This window comes from Pseudophryne corroboree, chromosome 3 (assembly GCF_028390025.1).
Source record: "Pseudophryne corroboree isolate aPseCor3 chromosome 3, aPseCor3.hap2, whole genome shotgun sequence".
In the NCBI taxonomy this organism is placed as follows: Eukaryota; Metazoa; Chordata; class Amphibia; order Anura; family Myobatrachidae; genus Pseudophryne; species Pseudophryne corroboree.
In genome coordinates, this window is record NC_086446.1 from 140997374 (window position 1) to 141004884 (window position 7511).

At 48.2% G+C, this 7511-nt stretch overlaps 1 non-coding gene across 1 annotated transcript; it reads right to left on the bottom strand.

Moving 5' to 3' along the window:
- Positions 1 to 4076: 4076 nt before the first annotated feature.
- LOC134898903 (U1 spliceosomal RNA) lies at positions 4077 to 4242 on the bottom strand. The gene has a single exon (XR_010172592.1). It is a non-coding gene; the product is annotated as a U1 spliceosomal RNA (small nuclear RNA).
- Between the last annotated feature and the right edge of the window lie 3269 nt (positions 4243 to 7511).

Consider the following 7511-nt stretch of genomic DNA (forward strand, 5'->3'; position numbering starts at 1 on the left):
GACAATGCCACCAATATTGTGCGTGCATTACATCTGGGCAAATTCCAGCACGTCCCATGTTTTGCACATACATTGAATTTGGTGGTGCAGAATTATTTAAAAAAACGACTGTGGCGTGCAAGAGATGCTGTCGGTGGCCCGAAGAATTGCGGGCCACTTTCTGCATTCAGCCACCGCGTGCCGAAGACTGGAGCACCACCAAACATTCCTGAACCTGCCCTGCCATCCTCTGAAGCAAGAGGTGGTAACGAGGTGGAATTCAACCCTCTACATGCTTCAGAGGATGGAGGAGCAGCAAAAGGCCATTCAAGCCTATACATCTACCCACGATATAGACAAAGGAGGGGGAATGCACCTGACTCAAGCGCAGTGGAGAATGATTTCAACGTTGTGTAAGGTTCTGCAACCCTTTGAACTTGCCACACGTGAAGTCAGTTCAGACACTGCCAGCCTGAGTCAGGTCATTCCCCTCATCAGGCTTTTGCAGAAGAAGCTGGAGACATTGAAGGAGGAGCTAAAACAGAGCGATTCCGCTAGGCATGTGGGACTTGTGGATGGAGCCCTTAATTCGCTTAACCAGGATTCAATCTGTTGAAATCAGAGCAATACATTTTGGCCACCGTGCTCGATCCTAGATTTAAAACCTACATTGTAGCTCTCTTTCCGGCAGACACAAGTCTGCAGAGGTTCAAAGACCTGCTGGTGAGAAAATGGTCAAGTCAAGCGGAACGTGACCCGTCAACAGCTCCTCCTTCACATTCTCCCGCAACTGGGGGTGCAAGGAAAAGGCTAAGAATTCCGAGCCCACCCACTGGCGGTGATGCAGGGAAGTTTGGAGTGAGTGCTGACATCTGGTCCGGACTGAAGGACCTGGCAACGATTACTGACATGTCGTCTACTGTCACTACATATGATTCTGTCACCTTTGAAAGAATGGTGGAGGATTATATGAGTGACCGCATCCAGGTAGGCACGTCAGACAGTCCGTATGTATACTGGCAGGAAAAAGAGGCAATTTGGAGGCCCTTGCACAAACTGGCTTTATTCTACCTAAGTTGCCCTCCCTCCAGTGTGTACTCCAGAAGAGTGTTTAGTGCAGCCGCTCACCTTGTCAGCAATCGGCGTACGAGGTTACTTCCAGAAAATGTGGAGAAGATGATGATCATCAAAATGAATTATAATCAATTCCTCCGTGGAGACATTTACCAGCAATTGCCTCCAGAAAGTACACAGGGATCTGAGATGGTGGATTCCAGTGGGGACGAATTAATAATATGTGAGGGGGGCGATGTACACAGTGAAAGGGGTGAGGAATCGGAGGATGATGAGGTGGACATCTTGCCTCTGTAGAGCCAGTTTGTGCAAGGAGAGATTGATTGCTTCTTTTTTGGTGGGGGCCCAAACCAACCAGTCATTTCAGTCAGCCGTGTGGCAGACCCTGTTGCTGAAATGATGGGTTCGTCAATGTTTTTCTTTTCAATCTAAGCCCCTGCAGTTTTCTGTAAGAATCTGCTTCGCTATGATGATCAACAAGTCACAAGGGCAAACACTCAGGGCTGGAGGCGTAGATCTTAGGACCAGCTGCTACAAGCATGGCAAAGGTGTCACTATCATTGGTGACACCCAGAGAGGCAGCGAGGGAGATTGTAATGCAGTGTGCGCAGATAAGCAGCGCAATGGTAAAAAGGAGGCATGGTCTCATAGGTAGGGGTGTGGCCTGTTTTCCTGAATCTCCATTTTGTTGCTCCGGGTATCCCGGGGGTTGAGTGCTGCACCCGGGGACTAGTGTGTGAGTGGTGCTGGCTCCTGCACAGTGACAGAAACTGGGTGTTGCACGTAATGTTACAGTGAAACACCCATATTCTGTCACTGAAGAGGAGCCGGCACTTTGGTGTCACCCCCCTTGGCGGGTGACACTCGGGTGTGGGCCGCAACCCCGTTGTGATGCCACTGACCCATGGGAAGCTTTACGTGGCTTACCCATGTGTTAGTAGCCCCAAGCATCTTTTGTGTTAGTCCCTGAAGAAAAACTTCAAATATTTACAAATACATTTTGTAATCAATGGGCCTAATTCAGTAAGGATTGCAAATTCTGCTAAGTAACAGAATTTGCAATCCTTTGGTTCGCATGCTGGGGCCACCCAGCATGCCGCCTCCCTTCTTGACCACGCTGAAATTGCAGTCTCAGTGCAGTTCAGCGTGATCATAAAAAATGGGTCAGCCTCCTGTTGGTGCAGACTGTATGTGTGCGCAGGAAGCCGCCACCATTTTTGTGATCGCAGCTGCTGCATGTGATGTCATGCAGCAGCTCTGACCACGCCTCCTGTTTCTCCGATGCCGACCCCATTTTGTAGCCCTGCCCATGCACCGCTCCATCTCCGACTTGGAAATGGATTGTTGCTGACCCCCCCCCCCCAGCACCAATTGACAGTCAGAAGCGATCGCATTATCTGCGGGGTGCCGCAGAAAATGCAGGCGCATGCGTATGCTCTTAGCAATTTTTGCAGTTGGATTGCTTATTGCGATTGCAATCCAACCTGAATCAGGCTCTATTACCTATCACAATGCACTGCGGGTAGTACAAAATGGGGTTAATATAAGAGAAAACCCCCCCAGAGCTGTGCTCCTTAACTGTCCCTGGTGGCTAGTGGAGCGGCTGCCCAGTAATCAGTGTCCACGCTAGTGCGCACATGGCCCACCCCCTACAGCCACGCTGGATCACGGTATAGTGTGGGCACAGAAGTCCCTTACCTCCCTTTCATCAGCGGCCTCGTGATCCCGGAGGGCGGTGTGTGTGTGACTGACCTTAGGAAGAAACCGGAGCCTCCGCTGCAGTGACCCAGCAACCAGGGCACGGGAGTATACTGCGCCGCTGGGAGTGATGGAGCTGCAGTAAAGATGTCTATTAGACCTAACCTGCTGCAGCCCTTGTAGATTCTTATAAAAAAAGTTCTTCTTTTCTTGTCAAAATTAATAGCTAAGAATAGGCTGCCTGAGGCAGCCCCCTGTTAAGTGGCCTGCTACTGAAGGCACCAACTACAAACTGAGCTCCCTGTTCATGGAAGCGAGGTTATAGAGCAGGGGGCGCTGAGCATCTTGGGAACAGTCAAAAGCTTTGAGCCTGTTGGTGCCTCAGATCAAGATCCTACTCTACACCCCAATGTGAATCCTTGTGGAGTCCAGTGTACCCCACAGAAGAAATTAATGTGTCACACCCATTGGCAGCAACATTAGAATAGCTGCTGATGGGCACAATTGAGAAAGGAAGGGGGGAAAACATTTGAATCCAGCACATATATGTAATTTGAATATGTAATGTGTACCTTCCTACTTTAAAATGTAATGGATGAACCTCACCCTGTGAGAACTATCTTCATGATCAAGAGATCTCATACGCAAGAAAAGCATGTGTTGGGATAGGGCTGTGGAGGGCGGCTGCTCGAGCACACCCCCGTCAAGTTAAGGAGATTCAACTGAGGAAGCACAAGGGAACTCTTGTCTGGGGACAACAACTGCAGGGAGACCACATCTTTTCAGATGAAAATGAGAGGGCGGAAGGCTGCCTAATACTGAAGCACCCTCAAACATCAAACCATATGCAACAACTAGTACAAGCATTCCTGGGGAAAGGTCTGCAGCAGACGGATTTGCATACGGTGATGTCATCCAAGCAGTGGGCCAAAGTTGGCTGGAACCCTCATCTGCATATGAAAAGAGAAAAGGGGCGCTTGGATGACCCCTAGTTCGCATTGAACACCCCCCACCCTCCTTTGGTGTGGGGCTCATGTTGGCCATGCCCCAGCCCCTGAAGCATTCAAGCTGATTTCTTGCTGCAGCTGGGCACTGTAACAGCTCCAGAGCTGCTCTGTAAGGCAAATAAAAGGGTGTGGGCCCTGCAACACCACCTGTAGTTCGCATTGTGCGTTGGAAGGCACAAAGTAAGCAGACGGGAGAAGTCAGGATAGTGCGCAAGGGCATAGAAGGGAGGGGCTCAAGAAAAGAGAAGTGGAAACAGACAGCAAACTAGGCTGGAGAGAGACCTGAGACAATGAGATCTAAATTATACCAGAGCCAACCAGGGGAAAGCACAAATGCAGTCCCCCCCCCTACCACAAATTATGCAGTCGAGATTCCCACATTTGGGGAAATCACAGAGGTCAGCATACCCAGAATGCAATGAATGAACCTCACCCTGGGAAAACAATCTTCATGACCATGGTATCACCTAAGCAAAATAAGTATGATTTGAGATAGGGCTGGGGAGGGCCGCTGCTCAGGCACACCTCCGTCAAGTAAAGGAGATTCAACTGAGGCAGCACAAGGGAACTCTCATCTGGGGACAACAACTGCAGGGAGAACACATTTTCAGACGAATGTGTGAGGGCAGAAGGCTGCCTAATACTGAAGCACCCCCCAAACAACAAACCAAATGCAACAACTAGTGCAAGCATTCCTGGGGGAAGGCCTGCAGCAGATGGATTCGCATATGGTGATGTCATCCAAGCAATGGGTATAGTTGGCTGCAACCCTCGTCTGCATATGAAAAGAGAAAATGGTCACGCAGGGCATGGCGGCCTTTGTGGGGTTGCGCTTGGATGACCCCTAGATCGCTTTATACACCCCCATCAGTGTGGGGCTCATGTTGGCCATGCCCCAGCCCCTGAAGCATTCAAGCTGATTTCTTGCAGCAGCTGGACCCAGTAACAGCTCCAGAGTTGCTCTACAAGACAAGCAAAAGGGTGTGAGCCATGCAGCACCACCTGTAGTTTGCATACACACATATATAGGACATCATCTCTTATATGCCCCAGGGGCAATAAAATAATATCCTTATCTAGGGTATCCGTCCATGCCGCTACAGCACTACACATACACACCCAGGCCGACGCAATTGCCGGTCTGAGTAAGGTACCTGAATGTGTATAAATGGACTTCAGGGTAATCTCCTGTTTGCGGTCAGCAGACTCTTTGAGGGTAGCCGTATCCTGGGACGGGAGGGCTAACTCCTTGGATAAGCGTGTTAATGCTTTGTCCACCCAAGGGGAGGATTCCCATCGTAACCTATCCGTTGATGGGAAAGGATACGCCATAAGAATCCTTTTGGAAATCTGCAGGAGATTCCCAAGCTTTTTCACATAACTCGTTCAGCTCGTGTGAGGGGAAAAGGTTACCTCAGGCTTCTTTCCCTTGTACATATGTACCCTCTTGTCAGGGATAGGGGGCTCCTCTGTGATGTGCAAAACATCTTTTATTGCCATAATCATATATCAAATGTATTTTGCCAATTTTGGCTGTAACTTTGCATCATCGTAATCGACACTGGAGTCAGAATCCGTGCCGGTATCTGTGTCAACAATCTGGATAGTGGGCACTTATGAGACCCTGACAGTCCCTGCGACATAGGATCAGGCATGGGTTGAGACCCTGACTGTCCCAAATCTTCAGCCTTGTCTAATCTTTTGTGCAATGAGTTTACACTAGCAATTAAAACATTCCACATATCCATCCAATCAGGTGTCGGCGGAGACACCACATTCATTTGCTCCCGCTCCTCTCTAATATAGCCTTCTTCCTCAGACATGTCGACACACGCGTACCGACACACCACACACACAGGGAATGCTTTTACTGAAGACATTTCCCCCACAAGGCCCTTTGGCAGAGCTGGCCCTAACCAATATGATGCCCTAGGCAAGATTTTGCCTGGTGCCCCCTAGCGCCACCGCTGGTTCCGCCTCTGACCTTGCACCTCTTTCCCAGCACCATCAAACCTCACCCATAACAGTACTTATTTTGGTGTTTGTACCCCCTATATTCTAAACAGGAACAGTTCGCACATTTGGCGCACAGTCCAAAAAGGGGTGTGTTTTTGCTGGCAATGGGCATGTCCACACAATAGTACCCCCAATTAAAATTCCGCCACACAGTACTGCAATTTTATTCACATTTGATCACGTGATAGTGTCCATAATTCACATTACATCCCACAGTAGTATCACTTTACCTTATAAACGTTACTTCGTACAGTAGTGCTCCTTATTCACATTACATCACACTGAATTGCTCCTTATTTACATTACACCACACCCTATTGCTCTTTATTCACATTAGACAACACAGTAAATGCCCTTTCTATACGCAACGCTACATATTAGAGCACCTTATACACATAATGCCACACATTAGTAATGCATTTATACACATAATTCCACACAGTAATGCCCCTTACACATATGAGACACATCATTAATGTCCTTATAAACATAATGCGTCTTACACATTATGACAACCTTTATTAATGCCCTTTTACACATAATGGCCCTCATTCCGAGTTGTTAGCTCGCAAGCTGCTTTTAGCAGCATTGCACACGCTAAGCCGCCGACTACTGGGAGTGAATCTTAGCTTATCAAAATTGCGAACGAAAGATTAGCAGAATTGCGAATAGACACTTCTTAGCAGTTTCTGAGTAGCTCCAGACTTACTCGACAACTGTGATCAGTTCAGTCAGTTTCGTTCCTGGTTTGACGTCACAAACACACCCAGCGTTCGCCCAGACACTCCCCCGTTTCTTCAGACACTCCCGCGTTTTACCCAGAAACGGCAGCGTTTTTTCACACACACCCATAAAACGGCCAGTATCCGCCCAGAAACACCCACTTCCTGTCAATCACACTAAGATCAGCAGAACAAAGAAAAAACCTCGTAATGCCGTGAGTAAAATACCTAACTGCATAGCAAATTTACTTTGCGCAGTCGCAGAGCGAACATTGCGCATGCGCAATTAGCGGAAAATCGCTGCGATGCGAAGAAAATTACAGAGCGAACAACTCGGAATGACCACCCTTGCGCATGCGCAATTAGCGGAAAATCGCTGCGATGCGAAGAAAATTACCGAGCGAACAACTCGGAATGACCACCCTTGCGCATGCGCAATTAGCGGAAAATCGCTGCGATGCGAAGAAAATTACCGAGCGAACAACTCGGAATGACCACCAATGTCCCTTACACATATGCCGCACATTATTAATGCCCTTATACACATAATGACACACATAGTGCCCCTTACACATATGTTGCACATTATTAATGCATTTTTACATGACACACATAATGCTCCTTACTCATATTCCGAACACTACTGCACAATCAACCCACTCACATGCACACAGCACTCACACTGCCACTAACACTGTGACCTCTGCCTCTGCTTGGATACAGATGTGTCCTCATAAATCTTGCCTCAATGCTAACGTTGGGGCACCTTTTTTTTATTAAAATGCATCTTATTTGCATTGCTATGTTGTTAGGATGCACACGCAGCTTCTGCTGATTAAAATGATATGCAGCACGCCTATATACTGTGTGAGACTGTGGCTGTATCTGCATATGAAATGCTACACACAGAATATAGGCATGCCGCATATCATTTTAATCAGCAGAAGTTGCTGATGCCCCTAGGCATATCAAATGCCCTAGGCAATTGCCTAGTTTGCCTATGCCTATGGCCGGC